The sequence below is a fragment of the Euprymna scolopes genome, chromosome 9, assembly GCF_053919585.1.
Source record: "Euprymna scolopes isolate OS-2025 chromosome 9, ASM5391958v1, whole genome shotgun sequence".
Lineage (NCBI taxonomy): Eukaryota > Metazoa > Mollusca > Cephalopoda > Sepiida > Sepiolidae > Euprymna > Euprymna scolopes.
Genome location: NC_136490.1, coordinates 16536713 through 16555999, shown reverse-complemented (window position 1 = coordinate 16555999; position 19287 = coordinate 16536713). Strand labels below are relative to the sequence as shown.

General features: G+C 33.2%; 1 protein-coding gene across 1 annotated transcript in view; it reads left to right on the top strand.

Annotated features, from left to right (window-relative positions):
* The window catches only part of LOC145284444 (RAB11-binding protein RELCH homolog), a 2006047-nt gene that overhangs the window by 1917371 nt on the left and 69389 nt on the right, over positions 1 to 19287 (top strand). The window lies entirely within an intron of this gene.

Genomic DNA, 19287 nt, shown 5'->3' with positions numbered 1-19287 from the left:
ATATGTTCCTTTCGTGTTTTGTTTTTTTTTTTTTTTTTTTTTTTACATCGGCATCACCGCTGATCAAGGCCAAGAGACCACTCGAGGATAAGTGTTAAAGAGTGTACAGTAGAAATTGGACAATATAGTAATCGTTAGTAATGGAAATTTGGTAAATTTGTTAACAAGTAGGACGGCTCATCAAGAACTTGTTTACGTTGGACTTGAAGACAACCATATTGTAGTATGCTGGAAAGCAGGAAAATGGAAGACAATTCCATAGGCGTGCAGTTCTACGAAAGAAGCTTTGTTCGTGGAATCTATGTTTAGGTTTAGGCACTGATAACAAGTGGGGAGAATTATTGATGGTGTTTTCAGCTAGACTAGTGTTTCTTGTGAAAATTTGGCGGGGGGGGACCATAGACTGAAGCTCAGTCGAAACTTTCCATGAAAATAACGATACAGCAGAGACAAACTCGCAGCATCTCTTCTGTGAGATAAAGGTTGCAGGGAAGAGAAAAGGATATCTCCGACGAGACTATGAAGTCTATTTTGAATTCTATCAAGACAGGACAAGTCCTTTCTAGCAGCTCCTGCCCAGATGTGGCAACAGTATTCCATCCTTGGACGTACCTGACTCTTATATAGATAGAGAATTGCATCAGCAGTGAGATCTCTACTGGATCGATAGAAGGATCCCACCATTTTTCCAGCGGTCATGTCAACAGATTTGATGTACCTGTTCTATTTAAGATCAGGAGTTAAAGGTCAAGCCCAAAAGCTTGTCAAAACTTGAGGCCTTCTCAAGACGAGAGCCATTAATTTCAACTGATGCCAGATGGGGATCAGAACGTTGATGTAAAGAGAGAAGCTTGATTTTAGATGCATTAAAAGTAACCAGCCACTCCTTTCCCCATTTTACCACGTGCTCAAGATCAGGGGAGAGAACTTGGTCGTTTACTGACTTAGATGTCCTACCATAGATGGGAGTGTCATCAGCATAAATGTCTACAAATGATATAACACATATATACACACATTTCAAAAACACTCGGAAGAGCAGACTTAATCAAAGGAAAATTTGTCATAAACTGTCCCAATAAGTAATCAAATTAGGTTCCTTCTCTTACTTATCTTTAATACTCCCATAATATTCTTCATCCTTCAACTGACAATAATTTCATCCCATTAATTCTTATCCACAAGTGACCTATGGCCTTAGTAACCAAATTCGGTCCATTCCCTTACTTATTGCTAATACTCCCATAATCTTTTTCATCCTTCAACTGACAATAATTCCATCTCATTATCTTCGAGTGACTTTTGACCTTGATAAGTAGTAAGCCCCATTAGTAACAAAAAATAAACAACTAAAGTATAGTAAACATGTGTATTCACTTCTCTTCTTTTTCACGTTAATATTCATGGTTAGACTATAGTAGCAGTAGTAGTACAAGAACACAAATTTTCTTTTTATCTTCTATAAAAGCGGAAATGTGTGTTAATGTGTGTACTTTTTTTGTATGTCCGGCAAAGACTTGGGGGGGGCGCTCGGGGGGGGGGGGGGTACTAATTCTTACAACGTCTGATATATTCCCTAGATTATAATATCTCTGATTTACGAAAGGAGGTCGCATCTTTCTTTTATTTGAGCAACTTTTACACGCTATTTTCATGCTATTTCTTGCTTTCGCGTGATTGTTTTGTCTTTCGTATATAAAAGCGAAACTAAAAATCGAAAGCGGTGTTCTCGGCCTTTCATGCACGTCCATTAAGCAATCAGCTTTGATCAATCTGGGGGAAACCTCTCATATCAGACAATTGCTATTCATTTGTATACTCCCCTTTTTGTGGGTAGCTGGTTTTCCCCAACATCTTAGAGAAACAAACAAATATGCAGAAAGCTTAACTGGCTCTGCGTGATTTCATTTCTCTATGGCGTGATGTTTGACCTAGCATAGCAGACGCTAGTTTTTTAAGCATTGAATTTCAACCATTCTCACTTCCTCTGCCCTCTTAGCATAGCGGTAACAGTGACTTTTTCTTTTCCAACTTCGCCTTCATGTTCGAGCCTACCAGCCTACAAAAACATTTTTTTTCCTCTTTACACACACACCGACAAACAGCCGAGCAACGCTGTGTACCCCCGCTAGTCTAATATATAAAAGGCAAAATGTGTGTATATATGTGTGTATGTCTCGCAAAAACTCTTCGACAGACGCGTCGGACTGTGACAAAATTAGTATTGTTATTAAGCTTGGTGTCTCAGACGACAAATAAAAATTGGCCACAAACATTAATTTCTTCACCCTCAACTGGGCCGTTTTTTATAAGGAGGGGTCGGTTTTTGCGTTGATATTTTCACAAGTCATCGTCTCCATTGGATTGACTACCCTTAAATCGACGCTCGCGACTTCTGGTTTTGTGATGGACACATCAACTAAGACGTTAGGTTGTTTTGCATTTTCTTTTCCTCCTTCGCCCTACGAGTTAGAGCCTGCCTGCCTACTACCACTAATTTGTTTTTAATACATCTCTCCACCCGGGTTGCCTACTGTTGTTTTGATACCTCCTCTACTCCACCTTTCCACATGCAGGCAATGCCAGGTACCCTCACTAGTTTGAAATAAATTACTGAAAATAAACTTAATCAAAAGGAACTAACTAATGCAAGAAAATAAACAAGACTAATATTGCACCATTTTGGTTCTTATGTCTCTACGTTTACACTGCGCTACATATAATCGTGCAATTGTGCCAACTCTGGTCACCTATGGTTTACATTATTTACGACTTGTCATAATTATTGTTGTTGCGGGTCACAATTCTGGCATCTTACGTCTGGCTTTGGCTACCACTTGATTAAGAATAAATCAGTTCACTTTAAGTAAATTTGCCAAGAAAACTTTCTAAACTTGATACGTAACAAAAATATGTCATCATTTAACAGAAAAGAAATTTATTAATTTTACCATATTTTACCATATTTGTTTGTTATGGATTGCCTATTAGAATATTTACAGAATGTATCTTGGTGAAACTTACAGCATAGTTGGACCAGAAGTCTCTGCTAAATATTATAAGTTAAATATTATAAGTTAAATATTATAAGTTCAATATTATAAGTTCAATATTATAAGTTAAACATTATAAGTTAAACATTATAAGTTAAACATTATAAGTTAAATATTATAAGTTAAATATTATAAGTTCAATATTATAAGTTCAATATTATAAGTTCAATATCATAAGTTAAATATTATAAGCTAAATATTATAAGTTAAATATTATAAGTTAAATATTATAAGTTAAATATTATAAGCTAAATATAACCAGATTAAGCAATTATGCTATGGCTTTGTCTCTTGTAGTACCGCTCTTAGCTCCATGTACAGTATTTCGGGGGATAGTAACGTCTTTGAAAAATGCCAAGAGCAACAACAATCAATAGACACGTAGTTTAATTGTCAAATGAAAAATTTGGAAATAAAGTTAATCTTATCAATGGGTCACCAGTTAGCAAGTGCTAAGTCAACAATGGGAATTTTGGGAATGAAGGCGAACAAAATATATTTATATCAACAATTTTAGAGAAATGTAAAATGTACTTTAAAAGGCCAAAGTTTGGTCAGAAGTTTTAAAGTTCTTGAATAAGAAGTAGACAACAACGCTAGAATGTTCGTTTCTATCATTGTATCTGTAAGGTTTTATAATTGTTATACTGGATAAGTAATAAGTAACCTGGGTATTAAAGATATGTTCGTTTCTTTTCTTAATTTTCGATCTGTTTGAACTCTATCAAAGCAGGATAGGAGCGCCGAGCAGCTCCTGTCTTGGTGTGGCAACAGAACTTCATTTTTAGGACCTACTTGGCTTTTATACAGATAGAGGATTGCATCGGCAGTGAGATACCTACTGGAGCGGTAAAGTGATCCAACCATTTTCCCAGCGATCTAGGCAATAGACTCATTTTAAAATGAATTATTTTAAATTAAATTATATCATCCCATCAAGTAAAACGGTGCCAATTTTAAACAAATACATTTCAAAAAGTGACATTCGTTTCAGTGATTTGAAGCAAATTTAGCTGACGATTACTTTATGGTAAAAAGGCACAGAATATTTGGTAAATTTATACAAATACCGTGACAGCGAATTAGTAGAAAAAAATGTACCCTAACCCTAACCCTAACCCAGTTTTCAGATTCGTGTTCAGCACACCGAAACGTAACAGAATACTAAGTAAAAGATTTTACTAATTCGCTGTCACGGTGTTTGTATAATAATACCGAATATTTATTGTTTTAAAAAGAATTCAATTACTATAAACTATAAATAAGCATATTCGTTCTGTTTATTTAATGAATATTTACTTACAATACTTTTACAGTAGAGTGAGTTATTTCTTAAGTCTTAACTCTGACAGACATTTTTTATTTCCAAATAAATATTGATTGAAGTAAATTGTACTGAGCTATAGAAAGTAGCATGAAATTTGTACAGGATCCTATTAGTATTTAATTTTGCTGAGTAAATCTATTATATAAAGAGTAGTTGTCCGTGTGTATGTTTTTATGTCCAGCTAAAAGTTCACAACTACAAAACAGATACCTACAAGGTTTGTATATTCTTGATCAACATTGCTCTGAATGAATAATATTTATAATTTAGAAAAAAACAATATTAATTCTCTGGAAGTCAACTGCACTAAGTTTTGTTAGTGAGGCGGGGGAGGGGTCTGTTTTTCAGTTATTATGTACTTATTTGGAAATAAAATATCGATTAATTCCACGATGAATCTATTATATAAAGGAGAATTGTATGCGTGCATGTGTGTATGTATATCCATAGGGAGGTATAAACTGGATGAAGTAGAGAGAGAGCGAGGGAAAGAGAGAAAGATAGAAAGACTTATAGGAGTTTTAATATAAATATAATGCAGGGTAACCTGCTAGTTTATTACAAGAAGTTTTGCCGCAAGAAGTATTTTCCTTTGTGCAACAAACGCACATATTCTTAGCTAATAGATGGCCCTATGTCGGACATAGTGTATATTAGCTAGTGTTCATCTTGACAAGGGTTGAATTAAGTACAAATCGAAGTGGTACTAATTTAGGGAAATTAACGATTCCCACGAAAGATCAACAGAAAGGGATGTTACGTGAGGTTAATAAGGACAAAGTAGAGTAAAACAAAGAGATGTCAGGATATGACGTCAGGGATATCAGGACCTTGAAATCAATCTATACATGGAAGTCGCAGAGCAGATTGCCAATAATGCTGTAACAACTGAAAGGAAACTTTGATCACCAAGTGAAATGCCACCCTATGGACTTTGTTTCCTGTGTCCACTCGCTCATCTATCTATCTATCTATCTATCTATCTATCTATCTATCTATCTATCTATCTATCTCTCTCTCTCTCTCTTTCTCTCTCTCTCTCTCTCTCTCTCTATATATATATATATATATATATCAGGAACTTTGTGTATCTGCGTGTGTAAGTTCGTTCCTTATGGACTCCTAAACAGCTTGGCCTATTTTTTAAAAATTTCACAGAAATGTACTTTTTGTGTCTGGCAGTGTTTTAGATAGGTTTTGTATCAGAATATCTTCGATAAGTATCGATAATCGATAACCTAAAAAATCCAAGAAAAGAAGGAACAGGCGATTTTGACAAAAGTTAACTCCTTGTACAACCTGAAATTACAAGTGCATTTGATAAGTTTTATTACTGCACAAGCAGAAAGGCCCAGCATCAACAGTAGGTTCTTTGATATGACAGGGACGCGTTCGAAATGAAAGTTTCTGTTTAGAGCACAATTGAACCATGATACTTGATATTTGCATTTTAAAATTTAATTCAAGCCATTATGTAAAAATAATTTTATGAAATCAACAGTAGGTTCTCTACAGTGCAATGTAGACTAGAATGCATTATGGACTAAGTAACTGAGGGGAGGATTGAGAAATTGGCGATTTTACCGATTTCGGTGACAATAAAGTAGGGTGAAACATTCGTTGATTCTCATCCATTCCCAGACAACGTCAGATCTCCCTGCTAGTCCTTAATAAGGTAGATAATTAATTAGTTAAGAGAATATTAGTCTCTCTCTCTCTCTCTCTCTCTCTCTCTCTCTCTCTCTCTCTCTCTCTCTCTCTCTCTCTCTCTCATTTGTAATCTATTAAACTTAAAGTAAACTTAAACTAAAACTCCCACGGAATATCTTAGTCTACTTTTCTGTCCACATAAACATAATTTTAAGAAGGAAAGCATTGCACTATCTAACGTTAGGATCATACGATCATGTAACAGGAAAGACGCAAGAAGAGTTCAAAGTAGACAAAGAAATCTTTGCACAGGATTATAGTTTAGTGAACATCGCAATGTACCGATATGAACTGCGTGGAGCTCGGAAGAAAGAGACTGTCCTTGAGCTTCAAAACTTCCTTCACACAAACTGTTCGTCAGAAAATCTGTTTTGCACATGCTACCAACCTCAATCTAGCTCAATCATGCGTGCAGCTTGTCATTTTAACGTAGGTTTTTGTGTGGTTGACTTCATCACTGTTGTTAGTTAGGGTTGATTCTCACAGAAAGAATATGTTTGGCCTTGAGTGAGTTTTCATGAGATTAAGTCGGGTTGGTTCTATTAAAAGATAGGCTGGGTACGAAAGAGGTGAAAGTTCCAAACATGTTATCCCCCCCTCCATAAAGAATATTTACATTTCTTTTGTATTGTATACTATTACAAACACAGTTAGATAGAAAGACACATGTACCATAATGATATAGGCTCGAAGGGTTCAGCTTATATTTTTTTCACAAAATCAGTAGCATTTAACGCTCGAAGTTTTCATGAGTTATTTCCCGTGAAAATAATATTCTAAAAATTTTGTTTTTGAAGTGATATCGCTTTTTAATAAAATCTCTTCGATTATTCTTGTATTGGAAGGCATGTTTAATTTCAGAAGAGTTTCCGATGTGTGGCTATTCGAATACATGTCCTGGAGATGAAGATTTTTCAGTGGCCAGCTGTTCTATATAGGTTCTGGAGTTTATAATCTTGCAAGCAAAGAGCAAATTATACTTTTCTTATTGACACGAAAAAAAAATGTGCTAGAATGCTAAAAAGATGAAATTTTTATGACGCAGTTCTGGTTTGCTGATTGGTTGATAGACGAACGTGATTCAATTTGATTCGTCAGTTCCTATCGGCAGCGTTTATGAATAGAATCTCTCAAGTTTCAGGATTCATACCCCATTATTCATGAAAAATATTGCAACATTAATTGCATTAATAGTTAAAACAAACACACTAAAGAAGAAGTTATTGCGCATTTGCTACAATATTTGTGAATACCAATTACAAATGTATATTACATATTAATTTATTAAAAACTGTTGAAAAGTATATATGAAAATGATCCACATCGAATTCTGTCTTAGAGAGTAAAAAAAATGGGTATATATCATTCAAACACTACTATGTTTGAATATATAGTTAAGTGGCAGTTTTAGTCATTTAGAACTGATTTAAAGCTTCACCGCTCACCCATTTTTCGACCAAATTTCAAACAATTATTACAGTTTATAGATCACCTTCTCAGTTACATTATTGAAAAATTTTTTTCAATTTTCGTTCAGTAAAACAAACGTTATGATGAATTTAGTGGTGTTCAAAATCGTAAACAAAAACGTAAGGAAGAGAGCGACGTTTTTATTACTGGTTTCCATTGCAACCACGTCGGTTCAGCGACTACTGTTGCTACCAATTCACCGCTTTCGCAAAAAGAGAAGTAACAAGTGGAACGGAAAGAATGCAGGGGAAATAATTGGAGGGATTTTATTAAAAGCAGAGGAGTGCCATACATTGTTATTACATATGTGTATGTTGTGCTTATGGGGCAAAAAATAAAACTGAAATTAAACAAAGAACAAGTGAATTTACTGGAAGCCCGAAAAAATCATGGATTACAATAGAAAAATGCGAGCATGAAAAGTAATATGGTTAAGCTTAAACATGGAAAAGTAAAGAACTAGTTGTTAAAATTGGAAAAGAAAAAGACAAGATATTCTAGTAAAAATTATAGTAAATTTATAATTTAAAATATTGCAGCATTAAACATTTTTTTAAAATTCAATTTATAACATTATGTAATCAATTCTTAATGCTGCAATATTTTAAGTTATAATTTTTTTAATATTTTTACTAGAATATCTTGTCCATTTCTTTTCTATATTTAAGCTTAACCATATTCCTTTCGATACTCGCATTTTTCTATTGTAATATAAAGTTGAGTTTTTCTTGCTTTGATATTAATATTAAAAGCCTATTTTTTTCTATTTAAAAATTATCAAAGCAAACTTTTTAATATACTCAGTCATGAATATGTGAGCAACTACATGAAGATTAACTAATTTGTATATTCCTTTGAAAAACAAGTGTTAATTACTTATTCATTTTTTATGGTTTCTTATAAGATGATTTGTTTCATTATTACGCTGAATTCTATTAATTCATAGTTTTTACATTCTGCATAACTGTGTAAAATTAAAAATGACAACATTCTCGATTGGAAATATATATAGTCATCCACATACAGTACTGTTTTGCTGTTTCACAGCTCATCAGTGTGGCTAGACAGGCAACTACCTCAATCCAGGATTGAAACCCGACCACCTGTATGACAGTCAAGGCTCCTAACTATTATGCTAATCGGCAGCTGCTGTGCGAGTCGTGAATTAACAATGTTTTGACAGCGTCCAAAATACCTAAGCTCGATTTGTTTACACAAAGAGCATCGCTTTATATGCTAATGGTAATTCGTGTATCACTTCTCAATATGCTCAACTCAAGATGAGGAGCATTATAGTCATCCACATACAGTACTGTTTCGCTGTTTCACAGCTCATCAGTGTGTTTAGACAGGCAACTACCTCAAGCCAGGATTGAAACCTAACCGCCTGTATATATATATATATATATATATATATATATATATATATATATATATATATATATATTATAGGAATGTGACCTTGTCAGTGTGTGTGTGTATGTGCAGAAAGTCTCTACCAACTCCTATCTGAATATTTGATTTACATATTAAAATTTATAGAGTATTTGGACCTGTAGCACACTTTCAAATTGGTTTTTAGCCTGTAAAAATAGTTGCTAAGGTCAAAAATTGAAAATAAACAGTTGATCTTAGAGGAGGTAAATCGACTATTTTCTGAGTATGCGTGCTTATACTTTGTTAACTTGAAGTCGCTTAATTTTTGGCCTTTTTTATCTGTAAGACTTACATTGGATTTTTTTTGGTATTTTCTGTGTCCTTTGTAATGTATCTGGGTCTCAATTGATTCTAATGTCTTTTGTACAAACTTTTAATCATCGGTTTTTCTTTTATTGAGGGTTATTCGACGGAATAGGCAAGAGCTTATCAAACACAAAGCATATTTTTCTTACAAACATTAACTCGCCTGGCAATAAACATGGCGGCATATTCGGACTTGGCGTGATTCAATCAACTGCCAAAAATTTCTGGATATTTCTTACATTTATGTCCACACCTTGATTCTTCTTTAGAGCTCATTAAAACGTACCCACAAATTTTTCCGCCTGTTAGTTTGTCTCCCTTTGTTAGAAACATAGCTCATGGAGTGTGAGGACTAAAGGACAAAATAAGGAAAGCGAATATGACAAGACTGCTGAAAGTAAATCCATAGTCTACTTTCCTCTTTTCCGGAGATTTGTGAACTAATGGAATGATTGAACCAATAACTACGCAATTGCACTTAAAGTGCTTTATTTCCTGTTCATATCTTAACGAAGTCATACTGCTTAAAAAATGAATGCCATTATTACAAAAAAGTGAATAATTGATTCAGTGTGCATCTATGTGAACTACAGTGTTTAAATCCAATACGGCTATCGTCATGTTGACACACCGGTTCCAGTAAGTTCACTAAAGTTAAGCGATCATGTATCTGGCCAGTACTGAATGAGTGAACATTTCTAAAAACCATGTGTTGTATGTAAGAAAAATATCTTCCAATTCAAATTGATCAATCAGTCGTATACGGAAAAACATGTAGAATGTTGGCATAAAATAATTCAATAATGATTGACATGCATAAAACCAAACCAAAAAAGGATTCATATGCATAAAACAGGACAAACCAAATCAATATAATCTTTGAAGGTACCAGGTGCCTTTAATAAGTTTCCAGACATTTTTTTACAGGCATTTAAAATTGTCGTAGACTCTTAAAAATTCAGTGTGTTATTGCAGTACATCTTATGAGATGACTGACCGATTTTTATGATTTCAGGTTCAAATAAACAGCTATAGCAGGAATTGGAATAAACCCTACTAAAGCCTGATTGTCACAGCTGGTGAATTATAAAAATACAATTTGGACGTGAGGACAATTTAGAAGAACGATATGCAATAAAATTCTGTTTTGAACTTGGAAAATGCCACAGAAACGCTGCTTCCTATTGCTTTTGGTCCATCTTGCATGAATCAATCATAAGCTTTTGAGTGGCATAAAAGATTCAAGGAAGGCAGGGAGCCTGTGAGGGATAACCAGAGGTGTGAGAGGAGTAAGGAAGTCAGAACACCAGAGTTGATTGGCCAAATAAAGAATTTCATGGATAAGATCTGCTGTGTGTCTATAGAGACAATAAATGCACAATTTGATATCAGTGTGGGAAGTGTACACACAATTATTTGCGAGCAACTGAAGATGTGGAAGATTTGTGCAAAGTTTGTTTCAAGGGTGCTTCATCCGTGTCACCGACTATTTGACCAAGATGGGCATCCAGACAGTTTCTGACCCTTCTTATAGTCCAGACCTTTCTTTGTGTGACTTTTGGTTATTCCCTAAGCTCAAAGATAATCTTAGAGGGTGTCGTTAGGAGACGATTGAGGAGATGAAAGAGTATGTAACGAAGGTTATTGACACGCTCCCACAAGACGACTTCCATGGAGCCTCCTAGAAGTTGTTGGAACAGTACAACAAGTGCATTGCAGCCGGAGGAGATTACTTCAAAGGGAACTATAGTTTCATGTGCGTACTATCAATAAAAGTGCCCATACAAAAAAAAGTCTGGAAACTTATTGACTCAACTCGTAAGTATTGCATTTGAACATTAAATAATCCCAAAATAATTAATGTCCAGTATAAAAGACTAATTAAAGTATCGGTTACAAGAGGCATTGCATTTCAGCCTGGAATATTTTGTGAGATTGATAAATCATGCAAGCAGTGCAGATATGAAACAGTGATTTATAAATTATGTCTTATATTCTTGGATTCCATGAAAAATGGATATCACCTTTGCCAATTCAACTGGGAATTTTTATATCTTAGTGAAATCACTTTGGAGATTTGATATTTGATATCTTGCTGATAGTTTTATATTTTAATTTTTATTTCAGTTTTATGATAAAGGAAACTGTTAATCTGTACAATAAAGGAAAGAGTAGCACACACACACACACACACACACACACACACACACACACACACACACACACACACACAGTGGAGCCAGAAAGAAAGTCTGCACTTGTCATTTTTTCAAAACCCCACAAATTTAAGCTAAATTGAATGCCACTGTTTAAACAACCTACACCTCATTTGATTCACCTTTTATTCCTCTATAATTTTCCCTGTTCATATTGTACTTTTAATTGAAGTATCCAGTGTTCACGTCAATTTAAAAAATTAAATGACAAGTGCGGACTTTCTTTTTGATGCCACTATATATATATATATATATATATATATGTGTGTGTATGTGTGTCTGTGTGTGGATTCTATCGTTGATTTCGACCTCTGAAGTTCACACTACATGTAAGGTGTACAGAATCCATACAGATGAATTGTTTGTGACAGTAAAGGCTTTGTGCAGAGTCAACCACACTTTTTGGTACAACTGTTAATCTCAGTCGGTATAACAAGAAACCAAGTAGATAGTAATATATAACAAAAACAAATCTAAATGCAAGCAACAGGAATCCCTGCATAGAATATCTACCAAATTTCTGGTTAAAGAATCTATTATCATTCCATAGAAACTATAGAGTTTTCATCATCAATTTGATGATTGGGAAGTAGGTTACACAAGCATGGCTAATTACAGGTGACACAAACCGATCACCAGAACAGTGAGAGACTATTCCCTAAGCTTTTTTATGAGAGTTCTCTTTCTCCTACATGTATGTCTTATTGGAGACTGAGAGTGCATCTCTTCTAGCGGTTTTAAATGCATCTCAAGATAGGAACCGGGACATTTCTACATCTCAGTGCAGTATATATAGTGCCTAGTATTCCCAAATTGTCACCCAGCTGACACTGGTAAAGCACATTGTTATTTAATTTTGGTGATCTAACGAGAATATGCTGTATATGCATATATATATATATGTGTGTGTGTGTGTGTCGCCATTTATATATCTTGTGAAATTTGATCCATAAGTTATTAGACTCTAAACAAATCTGAATTTTAACTCTTTTTAAAAAATATGCCCCTGTACATGCATATAATTATATTTTAAAAACAATATGTATGCCGCTCCCCATGTGGGGGTACCAAGTTGGTTAAAGAGAAAATTATTCCCCCCTCGCTTCAAAGCGTATCGCAAAAACAAATAACATCTCTTTCTCTCTCTCTCTCTCTCTCTCTCTCTATATATATATATATATATATATATATATATAGTTTTTCGGTGGGAAGATATCCAAAAATTGAAAATAATTGAATTTCAACAAGGGCCGTTTTCGCCCATCGCTACTCATGGCAAATTTTCTCTCCTCAAAATTTGAAAAGGTGTTGAACCTTTTCAGTTTTTGTACCTTATTTTTTCTTGCCTGATGATATCTAATATGATTGAAACGGTCTTCACATCGAAGCAAGATATGACTGTATTTACATAAAAAATCAAATATATATATATATAGAGAGAGAGAGATATGTATATACATATTTATTAGTCTATAATACCTATGTTAACTATATAATACAGCAATGTAAAATTTGCTAAGAATAATCACATCTACCAAAAGGGAGTGGCGTTTCCTAAAAATTTAGGGTCACCTTTGTATAATATTCCTCATGGTGTATGTGTGTGTGTGTGTGTGTATATATATATATATATATATATATATATATATATATATATCACATGGGAGACAACCAAGCAAAAAAAAAACCCTAAGCAATATTCATCCTAAAGCAGCAAAACTGAAGCTGTCCAGCCAGGACACTATATATACAAATGTAGGCAACTCGGGCATATTTTATTGGTTTTAAAATATTGGTTCTTTTTTACCAATTGTCATAACATATTAACCATAGAATAGTATTATAATCTTAAAAAAGCCTTCAAATTTTCATGTAGTTTCATCCCATAGAACCAAAGATATGAGCATTTCAATATTCAATTTGGCTACCAGTATATATATATATATATATATATATATATATATATATATATACTGGTAGCATTCGCAGATCATGATGCTATAATCATTAGATCACTCTGGACGGATGTTACAACATTTAAAAATAAATACTTAAATTTCAATGATATTTCTCGTGGTTAAGGTTAGCCGTGAAGTTTGTTATTTGCTAATGGAGTCGGAGATGGCTTCATGGCCAGGTTCATATCTCCCGACCGGCAGTAATTGTATCACCCTGAACTGATGATTCCCGAAAGGATGAAACACTAGTGTCTGTAAGTATTTAAAAATTATTATAGTAATAATTATCCATAGATATACCACCTTTTTGACAATTTTATGAGTTTCAAATCTCAGCGAATATTGGTCAGAATTTAAAAAAATGAAAGCTCGTTGGAAAGGTTATGACTTGAATTGTGTAGTGCCCTCTGTGACATTTGACCCTAAGGTCGCACAATAAGTGCGCTCTGTGACATTTGACATCGCACATTTTTGGCATTTTTTTTGCCCTTTTAGAAATAAGCAACCAGTCAGTAGATTTTTACAAAGTAAGTTTTTTTTAACGGCCTTTAGCTTACTTTCTGCAATAGTAAGTATAAACTTTGTCCTTTATGTTACATATTAAATGTTACAACCATTGTTGTTTGTTATCCAAGTTTTGCATATGAATTACAAAATATCTGATATTTCCACCAAAACCTCTGGCCTTGATAAATCAGTTGAAATATAGAAATGATTTAACTTACATTTATTTCATAAAATCTATAGACAAGCATTCAGAATAATCTAAAGAGTTTGGAATCAACTTTCCCCTTGCTGTTATTTCAGATCATTTGAAATTATATTTAAGTTTTAGTCTCCCCTTCATCAAGGTAAGAGATTTTGGAGGAAACATATATAAACACGTAAAAACAATTCATAGATCCAGTCAAGAGTTTAAGTTCCTTATTTCCATAACTTTCAGAATAATATAATTATTCTTAACTGGATGAAAAAAGAAAAAAATATCTTTTTTTATTAACAAAAGTCTGTTATGAATTTAGTAAAAGAATTTAAAATTATGTATTTGTAAATTATATATAATATTTAAACAATACTATCTTCAACAATTAGAGACCGCACCAAAACACTATCATGGCTAGTAAGAAAAAAGTATCGTCTGAACCTTCCTGATGAAGGCTTTCGTATAAGTCGAAAATGAGAAATTTTAAATATATTTTTCTTTAAAAAATAAAAATACTGCAGGAATCTAATGTTTTAAACATCATGATTTGGATGTGTGTTACAAAAGAATAGAAAAACGTCGGTACCCTCGGTTTCAAATCCAATTCAAGGAGACCAACTATAGATATCTTTTGTTGTGGTTTTGAAACCGGCTGAATGTTGTTCTAATCTTCTGTAATACGCTCTTATGTTTGAATATTCCTTTATATTCGAGAACTCTACTGTGTTTCGTTCCCAATATATATATATATATATATATATATATATAGAGAGAGAGAGAGAGAGAGAGAGAGAGAGAGAGGGAGGGAGGGAGAGAAATAAAAAGGAATTTTATTTTAATATTCCATCTGCTCAAATCTAAAATACTCCTCTGTTTGCTTTGACAAATAAATTCTATCTCCTAATTTATTTTGTTTCTATTTTTAATGGTAATTTTATTAATTTAAATAATATCCAGCCAATTGAATTTCCTATTTTAAATATCTAAAGAAGATCATCAGCCGATCATGTGACTAATTAATCCAACTAGACGTAAAATAGGAAGAAATAACAAATCAATGCACACAAGAATTAACATTCCGTATGCAATGAAATTTACATTAAAGCTGTAGCGTAGGAAATCTGTGTAAAAAATTTAATCATCAAACGAAATAGTAAATGCAACAAAAAAAAATTAAGAAAGCAAAGGAAAATATGTTGTTTTTTTTCAGGTCAGGTTTTCATTTGGTGGGGATAGTGCCGTGTCGATATTTTGTACATGTTTACATTCCCAAACCATTCTTGTGTTTACATGTTTTTAGTGTTCCCGACATGCAAGCAAAGCTGGAGAAGATGTTATGTATATAAACGTTTTTTTTTTTTTTATACTTATGCACGTTTTTTTTTTTTTTAGTAAATAAGGTTATCAGTATTTAATTCTCTGTTTATGAGCGATTAATATGTTTGTATTTTTTTTTAGCGCTAGGGTCTCATGGAGAGAGCGACACCATTTTTGTAAACTTTTAGAAGTGTTCGTTTATTTAGAAATTAGTTTCATTCCGAAATATGAGAATGGCAGGTCTCTGCCAATCAGAAAGAGCGGAACATAGTTAGGGAGCTGTTATTATTTAGGATTCGGAAATCGGAAAGATTATGTTATGTCTATGTATGTCTTAGCCAGTTATGGAGGATGTAATAACACTATAGTTAAAAAATGTAGAATTAGGCCTGATAATGTTGAGAGCACTAAATATTGAGAGAGAAAAATAGGAACTTCTTCCTCTGTAGATGTGGCGATTCTGTGATGGTGTCGCTCATCGGATGTAATGTACCATTTTATCACGAGTGAATGTGGCAGAATGGTTGTCGTAAGGTACATAAGATAGTGGCTATCAGGGTAGATGTATTGAATTTGTATGTTGTTGCAAAGCTACAATACTTTGACCCAGAGAAGAATTTCTGCAATCAAAATATTATGGAGATGGAGATAAGAAGGATTAGTGATTATTTTTAGTTTGAGCTTAGAATTCGTTTTGTCTCTGAGAGAGAATTTCCTGATAAAATGTCAGTGAACAATATGATTCTTGTTTAGCATTAGTTTCTTTGTTTAACGGCATATCAGCCCCATTTTGAATTATTTTATGCCGAATCTGGTAATCTTTTAGAAAAAGTTTGAATGCTTCGAGTTGTTTACATCTCTAGATATTTATTCATCATGTTTGTTTTTTTTGTTTTGTTTTATGGTATATAAACTCCTTTCGGATTATTTAATATTAAATTCAGTAATTTGGGGGAAAAATTATGCTTCAATTTCTTTTATATCTTCAAATATTTATTGCTGGTGTTTATTTTTTTTATTTTAGAGAAAATTGTTGTTTTTGATTTTTTCTTTGCAAAACTCAATCATGTTCAGCAAAGGAAAAAAAACAAAATGCAATAACATCAAAGTTTGGTGCAGTTCAGTCTGGGTGGTAGTATTTTCAGACAACCTGATCTTGTTGCACCAGAATTGTTTAGTATTAAAAAAAGAAAATTGAAGAAGTATTTTTTTAAAATGAAGTACTTGAAGAAGTAATTTTTAAAAAATCCAATTATTCAAAAATATATACACTGATATTTACTATGTGAACTAAGATGCAAATATAACAAGAAAGATATGGTATATATTTTTGATTTCCAAAGGGCTGGCTTTCTTGAGACGTGATTTATTTTAAGAGTTACTCAATTACTCAATGGTAAAGGCGGTTAAGAAATGCTGCACTAGCTTCTGAAAATGTCTCCCAAGCCATAGCAATTAGTCAAGTGAGCCAAGCTCAGAGAATATCAGGCTAGCTAAATATCAATCTTCTTCAAGATCGGTATTTAATATGAGAAAAATACATTTATTTTATTTGCGAACTGTTATCCTCAGCTTCATAGTTGTTTCACCACGTTTCAGCCATATATATATATATATATATATATATATATATATATATATATATATATATATATATAGTTTAGTAGAAATGGTAATTAATAAAAACCTGAAGAAAGTGCCCAACATAGAAACAAACTTTTCTGTAAAGTCTGAGGAGGCTACATAACGGTCAAAAAACGGTCGCGTCGCTGAAACAAAAATGTAACTGAACAGAAAAAAAACGGTAATAAAAAATAAAACGTATATATATATATATATATATATATATATATATATATATATTTGGATTTTTGGTGTATTGATATTCATATTAAAAACCCTGTTTTCTATTTATTTAAAAAGAAAATACAACGTGGAATTGCATTCATCTACAAAAGATCTAATTAATTTACATATTCTTTTAAACCTTCATTTTAATTAATTCCTTATTAGTTTTTTCGGTTTTCTTATGAGATGATCATCTTTAGTTAACTCTTATGTGTAATTTCATTCATGCAGATATTCTACATGATTTATATATTTGTGTAATATTTGCGTAAAAAGTTTATAGTAAACACAAACCTCGTTCTATATATATATATATATATATATCATATATGCGTATATATATTCGTTTAAAAATTTTGCCTACTAAACTCCTCGGTCAGGAAACTTTATATATCCGTACAAAAGTGTGAAAATTAAAAACATGGAATTTACCAGGTGCAGGTCGAACGACAGCATTACGAATATGCATGCATAACATAATAGTTATTGGTTCATGTTTTAATTTTTAGCCTTGCCGCAATATGTCTTCATAGCTCAGGAATTAATGTAAAAGGAAAAAGTAAACCGTAAGATAAACATTTTGGTTTCGATTCTCGGTGGTGGCGCATGAGTCATTTTTTTTTTTTTTTAACTTTTTAAATTATTACTATATATTAATATAATAATAAATACGAAATCTGCATTAATCAAAATATCATATTTAAGCGTATTTTACGACTGGGCAATGCCGGGCGGCCTGCTAATATATATATATATATATATATATATATATATATATATACCATTCAGAACAAAATACAGTTGACCAAAATCATTCTCTAGATTGGGACAACAATAAAAAATTGTTTCAGTCTAGAAGGATTTCTAGTTCACTGGTCAAGGACAGAAAAGATGAAATGTAGTATCAGAACAAATATTACACTTTGCTCTTGGCCAAAAGATGTAAGTATTTATTTCCTTCTCACCACAGGCTGGAATATGGGAAGAATGACGCCAGCAGCCCTGATGAAAGGGCACTTGGGCCTCCTAAAAATTAACATGGTAGCTCCATTAGCATTCCCTAGTCAGGCGCCTCTGATAGTCAGCTATAAACTCCACATCAAAGAGGGAAGGCAAAGCCTGTGAAAGTAAACTTACTGTGGTTAAATAAGCAAGTATTAATTATTCTACACTTTCCCTGATGCATTGTTAACTATGCTGTATTAACTAACAATTTCCAGAGTTAAATTCTCTCAAAACTTGAAACTCCAACATCCAAACCTAAATCAAGTAAATCTTTGAAACCGGAAGCATCTCATTTGCATATGAGGTGACAAAATCGCCAGCATATAAAAAGAAGCAGCTGGTTTTTTTTCTTTTCTTTTTTTTTTGTTTGCACCGGACACTACAGATTGCTAAGAGAACAGGTTTGTACCAATTTTTAAGGCATTTAATCACACTTACTAGAACTACCCCGGATGAATACCTCAGCTGACAGATAAAAGGATACTGAAATGGCCCAGTTTCTAACAGACTCTTTGTCGAAATCGGATCCTCAACTGATATGTAAACCAGCACAAAACAGCAAATGACTGCCATCAAAGATGATATTTATTTTTTCCCATCGCAGGAAGATGTGTTCTAAAACAGGAAGGTGAAGTAAATCTAACCAAAATCTCCAAAGAAAAAAATCCACTGGCTTCCTAAAAATAGCCTGAGCAGCTCGGTTGGCTTTCTCCAGTTGGGGGCACCTTACAAAGGCTCCTTCAGTCTTTGACAGACTATGGATACCCAGAAAGGGATGCCTGTGCAGGAAATTTTTGTGGCAGGAGGTGCACAATCTCCAACCACATCTTGCCTGAGTTGACATTGTTAAATACCAGTTTTAAGTGGAGTGTATTTTCAGGATGACTGAAAACAAATGCCGAGATAAGCAGAGAGCACATACAGTGCCTAGAATTCC